This window comes from Dipteris shenzhenensis, chromosome 16 (assembly GCF_047967505.1).
Source record: "Dipteris shenzhenensis isolate YYH24624 ecotype China chromosome 16, Dip_SZ_1.0, whole genome shotgun sequence".
Classification (NCBI taxonomy): Eukaryota; Viridiplantae; Streptophyta; class Polypodiopsida; order Gleicheniales; family Dipteridaceae; genus Dipteris; species Dipteris shenzhenensis.
In genome coordinates this window covers 4,050,549-4,067,506 of record NC_141611.1, presented here as the reverse complement: position 1 = coordinate 4,067,506, position 16,958 = coordinate 4,050,549, and the positions used below count along the sequence as shown (strand labels likewise).

General features: G+C 48.0%; 1 pseudogene across 1 annotated transcript; it reads left to right on the top strand.

Annotated features, from left to right (window-relative positions):
• Positions 1-875: 875 nt before the first annotated feature.
• On the top strand, positions 876-7,615 carry LOC147892432 (pentatricopeptide repeat-containing protein DOT4, chloroplastic-like; annotated as a pseudogene). The gene is made up of 2 exons (XR_015542341.1): positions 876-3,781; positions 5,376-7,615. The product of XR_015542341.1 is annotated as a pentatricopeptide repeat-containing protein DOT4, chloroplastic-like (transcript).
• Positions 7,616-16,958: the final 9,343 nt, after the last annotated feature.

Below are 16,958 nucleotides of genomic sequence, written 5' to 3'. Positions count from 1 at the left end.
CAAAATCAGGGTTGGCTCACAATCTAATGTTGACCTCGAACTCTTGAATGTTACACACCTCAAAGAACTGCCACATAAACACACTATACCCCACCTCTTTTACGCAAACGCTTCAAAGGACATCCACAACTAATACATATTCAACATGTTGGAGACGACAGACTCCACACATATTGAAAGCGAAAGGCATAAGGCACAAATCATGTAGCAAATCCATTAGAGCTCCGATTGATGCCAGGAAGACAGCCAGGCTTCACCTTGAGCTACGCCTAAAACCAAGCATGATCACAGAAATATGTTTGGGGAACTTGAACATAGCTGATTGGATCATCAACGGCGCAGACGAAATCTTCATGGACACCAACATGGAATCTAAGCCATATGTCCTTTGGATCCACTTCAGTGTGACTGGTGCACCAGAATGCAAACATGTTCGAAAAACAAACCCCTCTACATACCAGACACGCTAAGAAACTGGACACCCATACTTCAAGTCATCAGCAAGTTCCAAGTTGGAAACAACCACTTAAACACCATCTCATGAAAACAATTCCCCGTGCAGCCTGCAACTGCCAGGACAGTACACCACTCGCAAGGCCTGACAATGGAGTCACTTGCATTCGATCCTTCCAACATTCGAGCCCACGGGCTAGTTTATACTTCTCTCTCAGATGCACGTGACCCTTCGAACCTATTCCTCTTATCGAAGTTGGAAGAAAAGCGTATCAAAGTGGACTTGAAGAAATCTTGAGGTTGTAATTAAATGGTTTTTGGCCGTTCGACCAAAGGAACCTCGCAAAAAAGAAAACGATCGCGCTGGCAACTTGCAAACTCTCAACACGTGCGATGTTGTTCTTTCCAAGCAAACTCACAGTGTCGGTTGCCAATGCTTGCTGACGGTGTTCCAACTAACTTATGCAAGGCCTTGCAGGAATTATCACAAACAAGTCACCGACCGCCAAAACAAAAACGTTGCTTCAAGCCATGGAGAATTTGTTGCAACTAGTTCCACCTTCCGCTACAATGTATGCACTCGGGGACTGCAAGATTGACTTCAAGTCCTCTTCCCTGACAAGACTTCATGCTCCACCACAACATGCGGCAAATCAACAACACAACGATCTATGGATCCACGATCGACCATATCTAGACAAACACGCAACACGCCGATGCGTGAAGTCCTTTATATGACAATTTCGAAAGATACTCTAGGGCAGGCCCATTGAATTATCTAGACAAGCACGCAACACGCCGATGCGTGAGCTGGTCTATTGGTCAGACCACTTGCTCCTTTGTATGACAATTTCGAAAGATACTCTAGGGCAGGCCCATTGAATGGAATTCACCTTGTTTTCTCTGATATCATAGTTTTGGTTAATTTCTGTTCCTCCTTGGCAGGGAGCTCATAGCACGACAGTGATGGGATGAAAGACTAACAAACCGAGTGGCCAACAAGTCTACACGAAATTCTTTGCACATCTAAATGTGTAGGAATATTAATGACTTTTATCATGCATCCGTGAAGGCGAGGCTGCAGATAGCAGGCTTAAAGTAGTAATTGGACGTTGTCGCAGATGTCAGGTGCAGCCCAGGTTGGTTCAAAAGACGTGCTTCAGAAAAAGCAGGGGAAAACCAGGGAATAAATGGAGGCCAAACATTTGGTTCGCATGCAAACCCCACACGGGCCTTCTCAATCTCTGGGGACTTGGCATGGCAGAACTAGCAACATCCAGCCACATATGCAGGGTCATCTTTAAGTCTCGATTACATACAGGTGCACAACCATTGCGAGAAGGCAGTGGTTGGGAGACGCTAAGCTTACAGAAAGCGCTCAGCATTTTGGACTGGAAGGGCGAGCTGACTTGTATAGAGCACTTTATCTGCATCTTGCAGAAGTGCAGAAAAGGAAAAAATCGAGCGTATGCAAAGCGTGTTCATGCACACATTCATAATTATGGTCTGGAAACCCACAGAGCAGTTGGGAACCACATTGTACCTATGCTTGTGGAATGTGGACGTGTGTTGGACGCTCAACTAGTTTTCAACAGGTTGGTTCATAGGAAGGAGCATTCATGGACGTCCCTCATGTTGGGCTATATCCAATGTGGGCAAACGCAGCATGCTCTCAACCTCTACCAGAAAATGCAAGATGATAATGTAGATCCTAGCCGGTACACTCTTACGGCCCTACTAAAAGCTTGTGCCAGTCCGAAAGACTTGGAAAGAGGTCGAAAGATCCATGTTGAAATTGTACTAAAGGGATTTGAAGAAGAGCTTTCTGTTGGCAGCTATTTGATTGACATGTATGCCAAATGTGGCTTTCTTGCAGAGGCACAGGACGTCTTTGACAGGCTGCCAGCTCGAGGTATTGTACCGTGGACTGCACTTATAGCAGGATATGCTGAACATGGACCTGGTCATGCAGTTTTGAAATGTTTTGCACAGATGCAATTGGAGGCCATTTCTCCAAATGCTGTTACGTTTGTTTGTGTCTTGAAAGCTTGTGGCAGCATAGGAGCCTTTGAGCAGGGGCGAGAAATTCACACACAGATAAAAAAGATGGGCTTTGAAAGCGAACTTTTTGTTGGCAGCACTTTGGTTGACATGTATGCCAAGAGTGGTGCACTTTCGGAGGCACGCGAGGTCTTAGACAAGCTACCAGTTCGAAATGTGGTGCCATGGAATGCCCTTATTGGAGGCTATGCTGAACATGGACCTGGTCAGGAAGCGCTGAGATGTTTTGAACAGATGCAGCTGGAGGGCATCTCTGCAGATGCTGTCACATATGTTTGCATTTTGAAAGCATGTGGCAGCATACGAGCCATAGATAAGGGACGAGAAATACACAAGGAGATCTCAAAAAAGGGATTTGACAGAAACATTTTTGTTGGCAGCATTTTGATTGACATGTATGCCCAATGTAGCTCACTTTCAGAGGCAAGGGAAGCATTTGACAAGCTACCAGTTCGTAATGTTGTGTCATGGAGTGCAATGATAAAAGGATATTGCATGAACCATGAGGGTAACATGGCTATACGATGTTTTGAGAACATGCAAGAACAAGGTGTGAAGCCAGATGCTATTACATTCACAAGTCTTCTTACGGCATGCAGCCATACAAACCTTGTGGCTAAGGGACAGGAGTATTTTAAGGTGATGACAGATAAATATGGCATTGCACCAACAGCAGATCACTATACCTGCATGGTTGATCTTCTTGCACGCTCAGGACAATTGTGCCAGGCAGAGAACTTTCTTGCAACTATGGAGTATCCTTTGGCTGAAGGAATGTGGAGAGCTTTGCTTAGTTCCTGCAAAACTTATGGGGAAGCAGAACTAGGACTGACATGCTTTCAGCAGCTTGTCAAGATGAATCCAGAATCTGCTGCTTCATATATGCTCATGGCAGACATTTATGTAAGTGCTGGCAGGTGGGAGGATGCACATGCAATAGAGGAGTTGAGGAAACATGCAGGGGCAAAGAAAAAGCCTGCAATTGCTTTAATAGAGGTGAACAGGGAGGTGCACGAGTTTGTAGTGGGGGACAACCAACGTGAAGAAATTTCATCAGTGTTAGAATGCTTGAGTTTACGCATGAAGGAGGAAGGGCATGTGCCAATTCTTGAGATTAAGTTCTTACGAGGAGAAGGAAGTATCATGTGATCATGCAGAAGAATTGGCCACAGCTTTGGGGTCTGGCTAAAAATTTGAAATTGTAAAAGGCGGTCATGATTCAAGTGATAACATGTTTGGGATTGAAAGATATGAGATCACTGTCCAGGTCAGAATGTTTTGTATACTTCATCATGTGGTGATACACAAAGCAAACCTAGAAGCATCTTTAGTGTCTTATGAAGTTGTTTTTCTCATGTTAAACCCGTGTGATGTTGTTACCTCCCTTGTCTGATAGAACATGTTCTTAGAGGTTATCATTGGTGCTAAGGAGGTAGCAAGAGAGATCTCATGTATCATGCAGAGTCAATTGAGGGGAACTCACAAAGGAAGCCATGGCTGTGAGGTTGAGATGTAGACAGCCCTCTTTGTAAGTTGACGTATCACTAGTATCAGAACAGGATTGCCCATCGCCACTCTCAGTGCTGCTGTTGTCTGTTACTTGCCACGGCTCTCAACGCTTCAGCAATCAACTACTCCTCTATAGATGTCTTTCTTCTGTCGCTGGCTGCCTTTTTCCAGGAGCTCTTGGTGCATAGGTGATCTTGAATTGCAAGTGTTTCTACCATGTATGCCCTGAGGAAATTTGCTACTGTAGGCCCGGTAATTTTCACAAGATTGCTTAGAACCCGTAGAGCTTGCTGAGCATTCACACTACGAGAATGGGGTGATAGCTGCTAATATCCCACATGCCCACAGAACCTGGCCTGCTTGTCGCTCATGAATTTAATGATTCTGTAAATTGCAATCAATTGTGACTGTCAAAGAGCAAGCACGGTCTGTTGGAAAATATGGAGAACTCCTGCAGTTCCGTGACATCCGAGGACTGGTGTATTTGATTGGACTTGATTGCAAGATCAAGCGACAGCTTACTTTCAAAGATACAGGAATTGAAGCGATGATTATGGCAATAACGATGGAAAACTCAGATCTATAGTTGAAGGAAGGGCAGGTCACAACTGCAGCTGGTCGCACCCCTCTCAGAACGTGGATTTGGGCTTTCTCTCTTTTGAGAAAGCTTCTGGGTTTCTCTCTTTTGGTCATGGAGTAATTGAATTTTTAGAGAAGAACAAGCCTGAGCGACTCTATGAATCAGCCCGGTGCGGCCACACGACCTGCACAGAGCAAAACAGAGAACCCAAGTCAAAGAGGAAAAAAACCCACGTCGCACAAAGTTTGTGAACTTACTGCCCTGCCTGCTTTAGTTGAAACTTGATAGGGATTGTGTGAATCTCTACCTATTTTTCAGAAATTTCTTTTAAATCAAATTTATGGCTGTTGTGTGATTCCAATTAGAGCGTGGAAGAGGGGTTGGCATTTAAAAAGAAAGTTGCCTCTGATCACCTCTGTCTCTCCTGATCCTCCTCTCTCTAATTGTGGCTGGGCTATGGTAAACCGAATCATCCCCATGCCCTCTTCTTCATTTCCTTGGTAACGCAGAAGTAAATCGAATAGATTTGCCACTTTTTCCTCTGGCGATTGCTCTGTTACATTCTTTCCTTTTCTTTGCTCTTCCATTTTCTTGCACCTTGACTTTCGTCTTACAGTCTCGCATCCTGCTTGCATTTCAATGGTTGCCTTAGGGTTTTAGTGTTGAATTTGGTTCGTAAGTGTCGTTCTTTGCCCGTTGACTTGATATGAATTCTTTTCAAGGTCTATTTCCGCTATTTTCTGACAGTGTCTGACTATTTTCAATCTTTCAGGCGTACACAGTCCAATTTTCGAACACCTGCAAGTTGTTTGGATAGGCAGTCAATGTGTGAAATTGAAGTGACTAAGCTTTATGATGCTGCGGAGGTTGCGAATGAAGTCGACGACGTAACCACCTAAGGAAGGTTGCACGCTGTTGATCAAGTCAAAGAAACGGCCACAACCAGCGAGCTCTCCGTGTCCAAGCTCAGTCAGGTTAATGTACATTAACTTGCAGCTGCGCTTGGCGACAGGGTTATGACAAATGCCAAGCTCGAAATGGAGCAATTCCATGCCCTGCTGCCTCATCCATGTCTGACTTCTCTGGCTTGCAATGGATTTCTTTGCTTCCGCATTTGTTCAGCTCGTCTCCACAGAATAGTATCACAGTACTATCACGAGCATCCACTTCCTAGAGAGACGTTCCCTTCTCCCTGCTCTTTGTTTCACATTTGGTTCTCGTTACCACAGGAATCGTCTTCTTGGGCCGTCAGTGTTTCAGAGACATGACCCAGAGAAAGCTCCAAAATCTGCTGCGATGGTTCCCACGTCTGGTGCTGCAGTTGCCGTGGGAAGCTTGTGTGCCTTGGCCTCACAAACTCTCTTTCGATTCTACCCTACCTTCATGCCTAAAACTGTCTTATGGAGGGGCTCCCTGCTCACGTTTGCAGCATCTCTCATGCTCATCACCGCCCCAACGTTGTGGCCAATCTCGGCGTCGTCATTCTTTTTTTACTCATCTTTTTCATTTTACAATCCCTCTAATCTTGCTGGGATTCTAATAGGTTGGTTGTCCTCTCTCCGTCATACAGTTCACGTCTCAAACTTTTCACTATTTTTGGCCGGAATGCTAGGAGTTTCGCCCTCACTTGTCTTGGCATTGCTAACAGAGTCAAGTATGGTGGTGATCTCCTGGCTGTTCGCTGAAAACTGCGTCTAGGATTCGATGGGATTCATTACATATGGATTTCATTACATGCTGCCTTTACCTCATGTTTTGGAAGCATTGCCTTGGTTCTCTGGTTGTTCTAAACCTTCATTCTCTGCGGTTTTTGGTAAGTCCCTCTCAAGGGTGCTCCAGCCTCTACATGGCTTTGGCTAGAGCGATCCTTTAGAGTGTTCGATAGAGTGACCTTGGCTGCGTTGTGAATTCTTTGGCAGGCTCGGGTCTGAATAGGGCTCCCGGAGACGATTAGTTCATGTTCTCCTATGCGGATTGCTTTGTTGGTGTCATGCAGGTTTTGGTGCCCACAATTGGGCATATGTCCAGGTAATGGGTTGTCAGCGTTGCTCCATTGAAATCCTTGATAGTTTTCCATGGCCTTGGATGAATCGGCAGGCATGAGTCTTTAGAGAGACCATGAAATGCTAATGTACATTAACGTATATAATGTGCAGGCGCTAAAGTTTGAAGGAAATGGTTTAAGACCAGGTGTCGAGGTCCTTGTTGTGGGATACTAGGGAACTAGATACTTATCAGCTGTCCTATATGGTGTCAATCTCATTAGTTATTATGTTAATCAAATGCTTATGGGCAAAAGGTGCCTAAGGATAGTATAATTTTCCTCTTTGGGAACGTAATAGGCATGTAAAAGTCCACGAGAGAATAACACTTGGAAAAGTTGCTGTGTAGAAAATACCTAGGGTCAAGGGGCTGGCTGTGTTCTGTAGCTGAGGGCATGAGTCATAATTGTAGCAAGCTCATGAACTTGACCTGAAGTACATGTCTGAGGTAATGGGATTGGCGCTACTGGGGTTGCTTCCTATTTGTTGGATGTTCTTCCTGATTGGCCTACTTGCAGCGTTCCTTTACAAATCCTAGTTACTTCTAAATTGCTGGCTATCAGTTGGATTGATTGGATTCTTTAATATCTAGACTTCATTTCAGTGTTGCTGCCTGTGAGTTATTTATGTCCCCCCCTCCACCTCGAGGATTCAGAAAATAATGAAAAGTTAAGTGATTGAAACTCTAAAACCTCCATTGATAAATAGGGCAGGGTCTCTGTCCGTTGATAACCAGCCATAGGCAATAAGCAGGTCTCATTTTTTGGGGAGCAGGAAAATACAATACAGAAATCAGGGCAGATAACCAGCCATTGGTAGTGGGTAGGGCTTATTTTTTGGGGAGCAGGAGAGCACAATACAGAACTCAGGGGAGATGTAGTCCTCAGTTTCTCACTCTTTCCAAGATTTGCCTTTGTATTTTCTTGCAAAGTAGTAAGTCTGCTTTCCCTCACCGAATGAGAATTCGGTGGTTTGGTTTGTACTAAGGCAGATCCACTGGCGTAATGCATAATACACGGTTAATTTACTGCCATATTGTTGTCCTTGGAGAGTTTACATTGTTTCCACATCTGAGGTGGAGTTTTCATGAATTCTTTCTAGGCATTTTAATTTGACATCTGTAATATATCTGAATGACAAGTGATCAAATGTCTGATGAAACATGTTATATGCTGTGTCCCCTGTTCTGAAAGCATGGTTTATTAGAGAGAAGCTAGCGAATGCCAAACGTGCTTTAATTATAATGATTGAAGAGTAACTATATTTTGGCTTATATCTCCCTGGCTGCCTCGCTGCCCCACCCCTTCCGCCCCCTCCGCAGCCCCATCGCCTCCCCTCCGCACTCTGCCTCATCTGCCTCCCCCCCTGTCAGCTCCGCCCCCCCGCTATTCTCGCCTCCCCACCCATCATCTCCGCCCCTCCACCTTCTCAGCCCCTTCCGCCTTCTCCTCCGCTCCCTCCTCCTCTCCTTCGCTCGCTCTCTTCCCCTGCCTCCTCTCCGCTCCTTCGCCATCTCCTTCGCTCCCTCCTCTCCTTCACCATCTCATGTGCTGCCTCCTCTTCTTCCGCCGCCCCACCACTTCTTCCACCTCCTCGCCTTCTCGTCCCCTCTCCTCTTCTGCCTTCCGTTGTCCCCCCCCTGCGCCTTTCTTGCCTCCCCTCCCGCCCTCTCCACCTCTCCCCCGTCTCTTCGCCTTCTTCCCTGCCCCACCTCCCCTCTTCTCCTTCCTTGCCCTCTTCCTCCACCTAGCCTGTCCTCGTCAGTCCCCTGCCTCGCCTCATCTCTGCCTCCCCCTCTAACATCTTTCTTCCTCTCCCTCCCTCCCCCTCTTTTCTTCTTCCTCCCTGTAGCGGGAGCACTTGTGCTTGTTAAGGCAAAAGAAAATCTTGGTGCTGACCCTTGGTCTGGCCAGAGGGGCTCTATGGCAGCACCCTCGAATCCCACAGTCGTTAAGGTCCTTCTTGCCCCAGCTGACAAGCAACAGGTACATCAAGCAGTTCAGTCCCTCAAGGATAAGGCGATCGTGGGTTGAATTGTGGGCCTCACTTCTACAAGGAGAGACAGGTGTGAGAGTGGATCCGAGCAAGCTTGGCATTAGAGGGTGACCACATCCAGGAGATCACCATCTATGGAAGAGGCATATTCCTCATCCAGTTGAGTTGCCTTGACACTCGTGGAGCAGAGCCCTATCCTCCTTGGCCCGCATCTAGTGTACCTATTTCCTTGGTACCATGGCTCTATAGTGGAGGACATGGGCACGACACCATGTTTTTCGTTTTTCGGTTACGCTCCGCTTTCCAGGGCTCCCCAAGGAGTATTGATCCATCCTCCCCTCCATTGGTCGGGCATTTGGCACTGTGCTTGAGTCTCCACCAGAGTCGATTGTCTCAATTGTAGCAGATGATGGGGTCCTCAGGATCAGAGTGGTGGTTGAGAGCCCAGAGTCCCTCCCAGAGTTGATCCTCCTAGAGACCCTCGAAGGGGGCACACTTCGCCGGCGAGTTGAGATTTATGGGTTACCAGGCCAGTGTCTTTGTTGCAGACAGATGGGTCACCTAGCTAGAGATTGCTCTCGTGGCCAAGGCCGAGCCCCTCCTCCCCCCACTCTCGCAAAGTAGACAGAGTCAGCAGGCCAGAGCCCAAGACCACCGTGCTGAAGTCTTTGCTAGAGTCGGTTGCCTCAATTGTAGCAGATGATGGGGTCCCCAAGATCAGACTGGTGGTTGAGAGCTCAGAGTCCCTCCTAGAGTTGATCCTCCTAGAGACCCTCGAAGGGGGCACACTTCGTCGGCGAGTTGAGATTTATGGGTTACCAGGCCAGTGTCTTCGTTGCAGATAGATGGGTCACCTAGCTAGAGATTGCTCCCGCGGCCAAGGCCGAGGCCCTCCTCCCCCCACTCTTGCAGAGTAGACAAAGTCAGCAAGCCAGAGCCCAAGATCCCCCTACACAGGAGCAGCAGGAGTTTCAGACCACCTGGGAGATGCCCTCAAAAGGGGACTGGACCCAAGTCAAAAAGAAAAAGAAACCAAGCCAACAGGTCCACAAGCGTAGCAGGCAGAAGGCTAGATGCAGAGAGAGACAGGGCTTTTCGAGAGGCACCTGAGGAGCAGCAGTCCTTACGTGGAGATCCACCTCCCCCAGCAGAAGGGGCCACTGCCCAACCAAAGGATCCTCCCGTTATGGAGGTTCAGCGCCCGCACCCACCCTTGCATTAATAGCAAGTCCTAGGAGCTCCTTATGTGGTGGAAGCTGTCGACGTTAGCCCATTAGAAGCTGAGGAGGAGCGAGTGCAGAATCCTGACGAGCGTGATTAGCAAGGGGGACTTGTGGCTACCCGTACTTTCCCCGCCTCCCTCTCCCTCCAGAACCCGCTCCCTCTCCACTACCCCCTTTTCCTCCTGGTTTCCCCCCACCCCCTCCTCCTCCTCTCGCCTCTCCTACTATGATCACCCTCACCACCCGTCCCTCTCTCTCCGCCTCCCTCCCTCCCCCTTCCCTCTTCGCCCCCCCCTTCACCCGGCTCAGTAGGTTTTTCATCCTCCCACCCCTCCCTTGCCTTGACACCCCTGTCAACAGGCAAGGGTAAGAAGACGTCCCCTTCCGCTTTCTTACCGCGCAGCATCTGAACCAGTCCAGGAAGGAGCCAGAGGGAAGGGGCTCGGCCTCCCGATCAGTAGCTCCCAATCTTCAACTTGGGCGTCCCTTACTGTAGGACTTTTGGAGATTGGGAACCTGAAACTATCTGGAGATTTCGGACTCTTATCCTCTACCTTGGAGGTAACGCTACTGGTCTTGCAGCCCCGGAAAGGGGGCTTGATTAGCATAGTGGGCTCCCAGACACACCTAGTTCGCAAGTTTCAGTTTGCATCCACAGGGTTGGAGAAGTAGTCCCCAATGGTGTTTGATGCTATTATGGGAGATCAGGTTTCATGCATGATGGACGAGTGGACGGGGCCACAGGTATTGGACCTTTGGCACGCCCATGATGCAGAGGTGAGTTTTCAGTTGAGCTTCACGTGAGAGGAGCCGATGTATGGTTTGGCGTAGGAGTTATCAGATTGCCCCTCGAGACAAAGGTTGATCAGGCATACTACTAGCCACTCCAGAAGTCTGCGAAGTTGTTTGGGATGGAAGTCTTCTTCATGATGAAGTGGGCACGAAAGATTGGTATTCAGCCAATGTTCACTTTAGTAGGTCATTGTATAGACACAGACTACTCGTCCTCCAAACCCCCGACAAAGTCACATAAGACGGTCTTTCTGGAACAGGCACCCCCACTCACAGGAGAGCCTTGTTTTTTGCATCTCGAGTTGGACCATAGTTGGAACGTGCAGTTGGAACGTGCACGAGCTCCACGATCGTGCTCGTAGTCAACCGCAATACCTAATCCTTTGACAGGAGTTGCAGAGGGCAGTGGTAGGGCGGACAATGGACTTCCTTTTGATTCAGGAGCATATGTTCTCAGCATCAGACATCAAATGGCGACACCACCTCCTCCCAGGGAGAGGTTCGGAGGTGTGGTCCCCTGCAGTCGGACGAAGTAGAGGGGTCTGCATCTCGGTCTCAGAGGTAGTGGCGCCTAAGGTCTATGATCAAGGCGAGCTTATCCCAGGACGGGCAGTTTGGATGGGAGTTAGGATGGGAGAGTCCAGGATTGGGATCCTGAACGTGTATGCCCCAGCGTGCAGACAGTACTGTTCGGCTTTTTTGAGGAGACTCTCAGAGTGTTCTGGATGTAGATTCCTGGATTGTTGAAGGGACCAACAACCTAGAGTTTGGGGAGGACAAGCAAGGCGACGCCTCCTTTGAGATGCCAGCAGCAGAGCGAAGCACCTCGAAGCAGTTCATTTTTATGATCAGTGGCTGGAGGCCCATGGTGTGAGCCTGATTTTAGCAGGGTACCTGGCAGCTTCCTCTTCTCTTTCGGACAGAGAAGACATGATGGACTGCTTGAGAGGCTAGACCGCTTCTACGTTGGGGACTGGGCACAACACAGAGTTGATTCTAGCAGGTACCACGATGTACGATCACTCTCCAATAGTACTTCACTTAGAGCAGTCCCACAGTGGTCTTTCCCAAAAAGGGGTCCCACATTCCAGAGGACCTCCTACAGGATGAGTAGATCCACCAGGTCATGGCAGGGATCTGGCAGCAGTTAGAGATGGTACCGCGTGAGGGTTGGGCTTCGTGGGTGGCCGATGCGATCTAGAGGAGCAGTGAGGAACTGCAGGCTTATGCCCTTAGGTGGAGGAGGGTTCTTCAGGAGCACGGGCGGGCACTAAGGAGAGACCTTGCCACCATAGAGCGACTTAGGGAGTAGGACTCAGGATCTCAGTGGCTTAGGGACAGGTTTGAGAGCACCCACCTTGAGCTTTAGGACACGGAGATTCGGCGGGTTGAGTTCTCCTATCACTCTGTCCAGGCCCCATAGGTACAACAGGGGGATATGATGACGAAGTAGTTTTTTCATACCACTGGGTTGCGATCGACAGGCACGTAGTTGTAGCATCTCCGAGATCGGCATGGCATTATGCACATTGACTTGCATGAGATTTTAGGCCTGACCATAGGGTTTTACAGCCAGCTCTTTTAGACAGAGAGGAGGATTGCAGCTGGTCTTGTGGCCCGGGAGGTAGTTTGGGATCACGTTCCGACGGTAGTCTCCTAGGATTTGTGCAGCAGTCTGGAGGAGCCTTTCATTGATGAGGAGCTTTGGGAAGCTCTCAAGGCTCTCCTGACCTAGAAGTATCATGGCGAGGATGGCTTGACTTCGGCCTTCTTCTGGAACTTCTGGGAGATCATCTCCATCCCTTTCCGACTAGCTTGCCAGGAGATTTTCGACACGAGCTCCCTCCCCAATCCTTGAGCTGGGGGTGGATTTGTTTGATCTCGAAAGGGGGAGATAGGTCAGACATCCGGCAGTGGAGACCAACCACCTTGCTTGATACTGCATACAAGATCCTCGCCAAGGTCTTGAGTTTGCGGTTACGGCCTCATCTTACTGACATCATTCACGACACATAGACCGGGTTCGTCCAGGAGAAGTACAGAATCTTGGGTAACATTTTCGCGTTCTAGGAGGTAGTGGATTGGTCAGAGGAGGAGTCACAGTTGTTGGCCATCCTCCTCTTGGATTTCAAGAAGGCCTACGACAGGGTGGAGTGGTCCTTTTTGGAGGGTACTATGCGGAGATTGGGTTTCTCAGACAGATGGGTCAGAGGATTTTCTGCGCTTTATGCAGGGAGCTCCAGCCAGATGCTTATCGGAGGACACATGGGCGAGGCCTTCTCGCTCAGTCCACCAAGGTTGTCCCCTTGCTTCCTTCCTCTTCTTGTTTGTGGCGGAGGCTCCACGGGCGAGGTCTTTCCTCTTTCTCGCTCAATCGGCCAAGACTGCCCCCTTGCTTCCTTTTCTTGTTTATGGCGGAGGCTCTAGGCTACTACTTGAGATCATAGGTAGCGGGCCTCACAAGGTTGAGAGGACGGCTCTAAACCTAGATCTTTAAAGGTTCACTACAATTCCACCATGGATAGAAAGCCAAAAGAAAAGAGTGATCTTTTTATTTCTATGGGATTTCTAGAGTCTCTTCAGAAACACCTCTGCAAATCCGCAGTGATATCAAATGTCTCCCAATGAGGAACTTTGGAAGGTCTCCAACCTCTACTACTGAGTTGGAATCTCCTGGCATTACTGACCGTGTAATGAAAGAAGGGGATGCTCTTCTCTTGATGCCCTGCGTCAATCCACTCCCACTCTCCAGGGTCCCACTACAAATATCTAATGGGAACTCCCCCGTAGAGCTAAAGCCTCCAAGATTCGGTGGAGAGAAGCTGGGGGCCTGGGTCGAGGAACCACTTTGAATCTGATCCGTGCACCAAAAGACCTACAACCCTGATAGGCTGAAAAGCAGACTCAAGCAAGATGTCCTCTGTGGACCTGAGCAATCTGCCACCATCATGCACACTAAAAACGAAAACGTCCTCATGTGCATCTCGAAAGGCCAAACCCTGAAGAGGAACACTGCCTCTCGTAAAAGTACCCGCCCAAGTGGAGCAAGTGAGTGGCATATCATATGTAACTACCCAATCCGCTGGAAGGGTTGCCTCAATCTGCAAGATCCTCCCTGCACGCCCTCTGAGATGTCCTATCAATTGAGATTTGGTCTCCTCTCGAAGTCTGCGGAAAGCTTTCCATGACCCCAATGATGAGGCGAGTCCCCTGTCCCACCTGGACCACTGCATGTAGAGTGAGGCACCAAGTGGTCTGCCATGATCATCCAATATACTATCATTCCACATGATCGGTTGCCTATCAATCTCTTCACGAGAGGAAGGGGGAATCCTTCGAAGAGTGCTCTTGAAATAGGCCCATGGTTTTAGTATGGCAACCATGAGAGGGGACGAAGGTGATCTGAGGTGTGCTGTAGTAAAAATCCACCTAATACTGCTCATCCCCAGTCTCCTCCTAAAGAAGGTGTGCACATCTAGATGTTGCTAATAAAAAATGCCTTCCACGGCTCTTGCCCTGCTGGCATAAGTCCCCGCACCACCATCTTGCAGAGTAAAGCTCTGCACTATAAATCTGGATCAATAATATTGAGACCCCCTTCCTGTGTAGGGAGGATGAGGGTCTCCCAAGCCACCCTAGCTAACACATCTACTGTGCCATCAAGCCCACTCTAAAGAAAATTTCTGATCGATCTCTTGAGCTGAGTGATGAAGTCCCTAGAATGGCACCAGCATGAACAAACAAACCAGGCCGTGGCCAAGAGGACCTAGTTAATCACCACAACTCTAGAGGCAAGATCCAGCTTGGCTGAGCTCCAAAAAAGGAGCTTCCTCGTGATGCTCTCCAACACGGGAGCAAACTACTACGTGGAAGGAATATCCAAGCCGACCTAGTAGCCGAAATACCTGATTGGCACACCCCTCTGAACGCAAGTGAATCCTCTGTCAAGCCCCCAAACTGGAGTGTCCTCATCACTGATCCAAAAGCTATTGGATTTATGCCAATTTATATGTGCCCCCGCGGCCAAGCAAAATAAATCCAATGTTGTCCTGAAAGAAGTGAGCGTCTGTGGTATGGCATCCAAGTAAACTGCTGTGTCATCTGCCAACTCACTGTCAAGTAGCTCCTCTTCCCTTCTGATGGGAAGTCTCAGCCCAAAGATGTCATCTTGAGATCTAACATAGATACTCATAGATTCAGCCACAAACAAAAAAAGAAAAGGAGCAAGAGGGCATCCCTGATGGAATGATCTGGAAATTTGAAATCTCTCACCCCTTACCCCACTAATAAGTACCTGGTTGTGGGCTGACCTGTATAAAGAGGAAACACCTCTGATCCAAGCATCAGTAAAGCCAAAACATAGAAGGGTGCCCTCCAAAAATCCCCAATCTACTCTGTCATAAGCTTTCTCAAAATCCAAGAGTAGAATGGCTAGATTCTTGCTGCTCTCCATGGCCCACTCTGAAGCTTCCTAAAAAGAGAAAATGTTATAAAAAATGCTTCTGCCATGCACAAATCCTGTCTGAGTGTCATGAATAAGGTTTGGGAGAAGGGGCTGCAATTAGAGGCTAATTGCCTTGGCAAGAATCTTGTAACATGTCCCCAAAAGTGTGATAGGCCTCCACTCGGACACTAAATTTCTGCAACCTCCTTTCGGGATAAGATGGATGAGACGCTCTGTGAGCGACCCGGGCATCTTGCCAGAGTCCCAAATGCCCTACAGGGCTGATGTAATGTAGTCTCCAATCATATCCCAAAATGCAATGAAAAAAGAAGGGGTGAGGGCATCCGAACCTGGGCACTTGCCCTTTGAAGGGTTGAAAGTGCAGTCCTGAACTTTGTGTTGGTGAAAGGTGCATCAAGCAAAACATGCATATCCGGTTTCACCAACAAAGGGATGCTCTACCAAATAACCTGTCTAGCATTTTCTCTATCCTATGTGTCAGGATCTGCAATAAGAAGGACGGCATAAAAATCTGAAGCTATGCACATGACATCATCTGGATCTGTCTGTAAAACCCATGTGAGTCAATAAGCTGGGATACACTCTCTCGATTGTCTAGGGCCAAGAGTAGAGAAAAAGTGTTTATTGACTCTGCCACCTATCTGAATCCAGAAGGACTCCCATGCATGAAAGGCATACTTTGTTGTCTGATCAAGCAATATCTATTGATGAGCCCTTGCTGCAGCAAGGCGCTCCTGAATCCAAGCATCTGAAGGCCGTTTCTGCTCTGTTGGAATATGAAGACAAAGTGAGTCAAAAATGAGTGTACTAGGTGTCTAGGGAGCGTTTTATAGTCTAGTGAGTCCTAGACATGCCACGTGTCATACTGGGAGTTATCCCATATATACTATGGCTTTCTAGTGTCTAGTGTCACACTATATAGTGTTGTACTTGTCTTGAGTCTTTTGACATCAATCAACATCAAGCTATCTACATGTGAGTATTTTGATTATCATTGCCTAGCACTTGTTCTTTCATTTTCCTTTCCATTTTTCTTTTCATTATGCTTTCCACATTTCCATTCCGTTCCTAGCTAGCTACTAGATCTCTTCATATGGTATCAGAGCCATGTTCCTAGCCCTGCTCTCTCTTTCCCTTTCCCTTCCAAGAGGTTGAGGTGAGGGAGGCCAATGAAGCTACTCTAACTCCTCCTCCTTGGAAGGCTGCCCTCTTCTCTCCTTCCTTGAGCTCTCTTCTCCATGCCATTATCTTCCACCTCTCTTCTCCTTCCTTCAGCTACATCTTTTTGTGACCTGCGGACGATGTTCAGCTTTTATCCACCTCTCTTCTCCTTCCTTCAGCTACATCTTTTTGTGACCTGCGGACGATATTCAGCTTTTATCCAGAGCTAGATGCAGAATCACGGCTTTATGTCTTCATCAAAGTTGTAGAGGACCTTGAGTACTACAAATTTTGTTTTTACATTATTGCAATCCGACTTTTTTGTGAAAAGTTATAGCCCTTGCAAGAAGTGACGAAATTTGTTTCTACGCACGAATTTTGTTTTAGAGCTCGATGATTTGACAGCCCAAGCATGATGCAACCAGCTCAATGTGGAGCTGTCCATCCTCTTCATCATTGACCTTTGCTCCAGCCCGCCATTTGCTCCTTCTGCCCAACATTCTCTTGGAGCTGCTGCCCGCAAGTTCGTGCCCGCATTCTGCCCATCATTCTCTTGGAGCTATTGTCCACGCTGCCTCTATCTTCTTTGCCCGTCACTTGATGTGAGCTCTTGACATTACATTCCGGTGACTCCTTCACGTGACTACAAACTTTGGTGGACGACTTCCCGAGCTAAA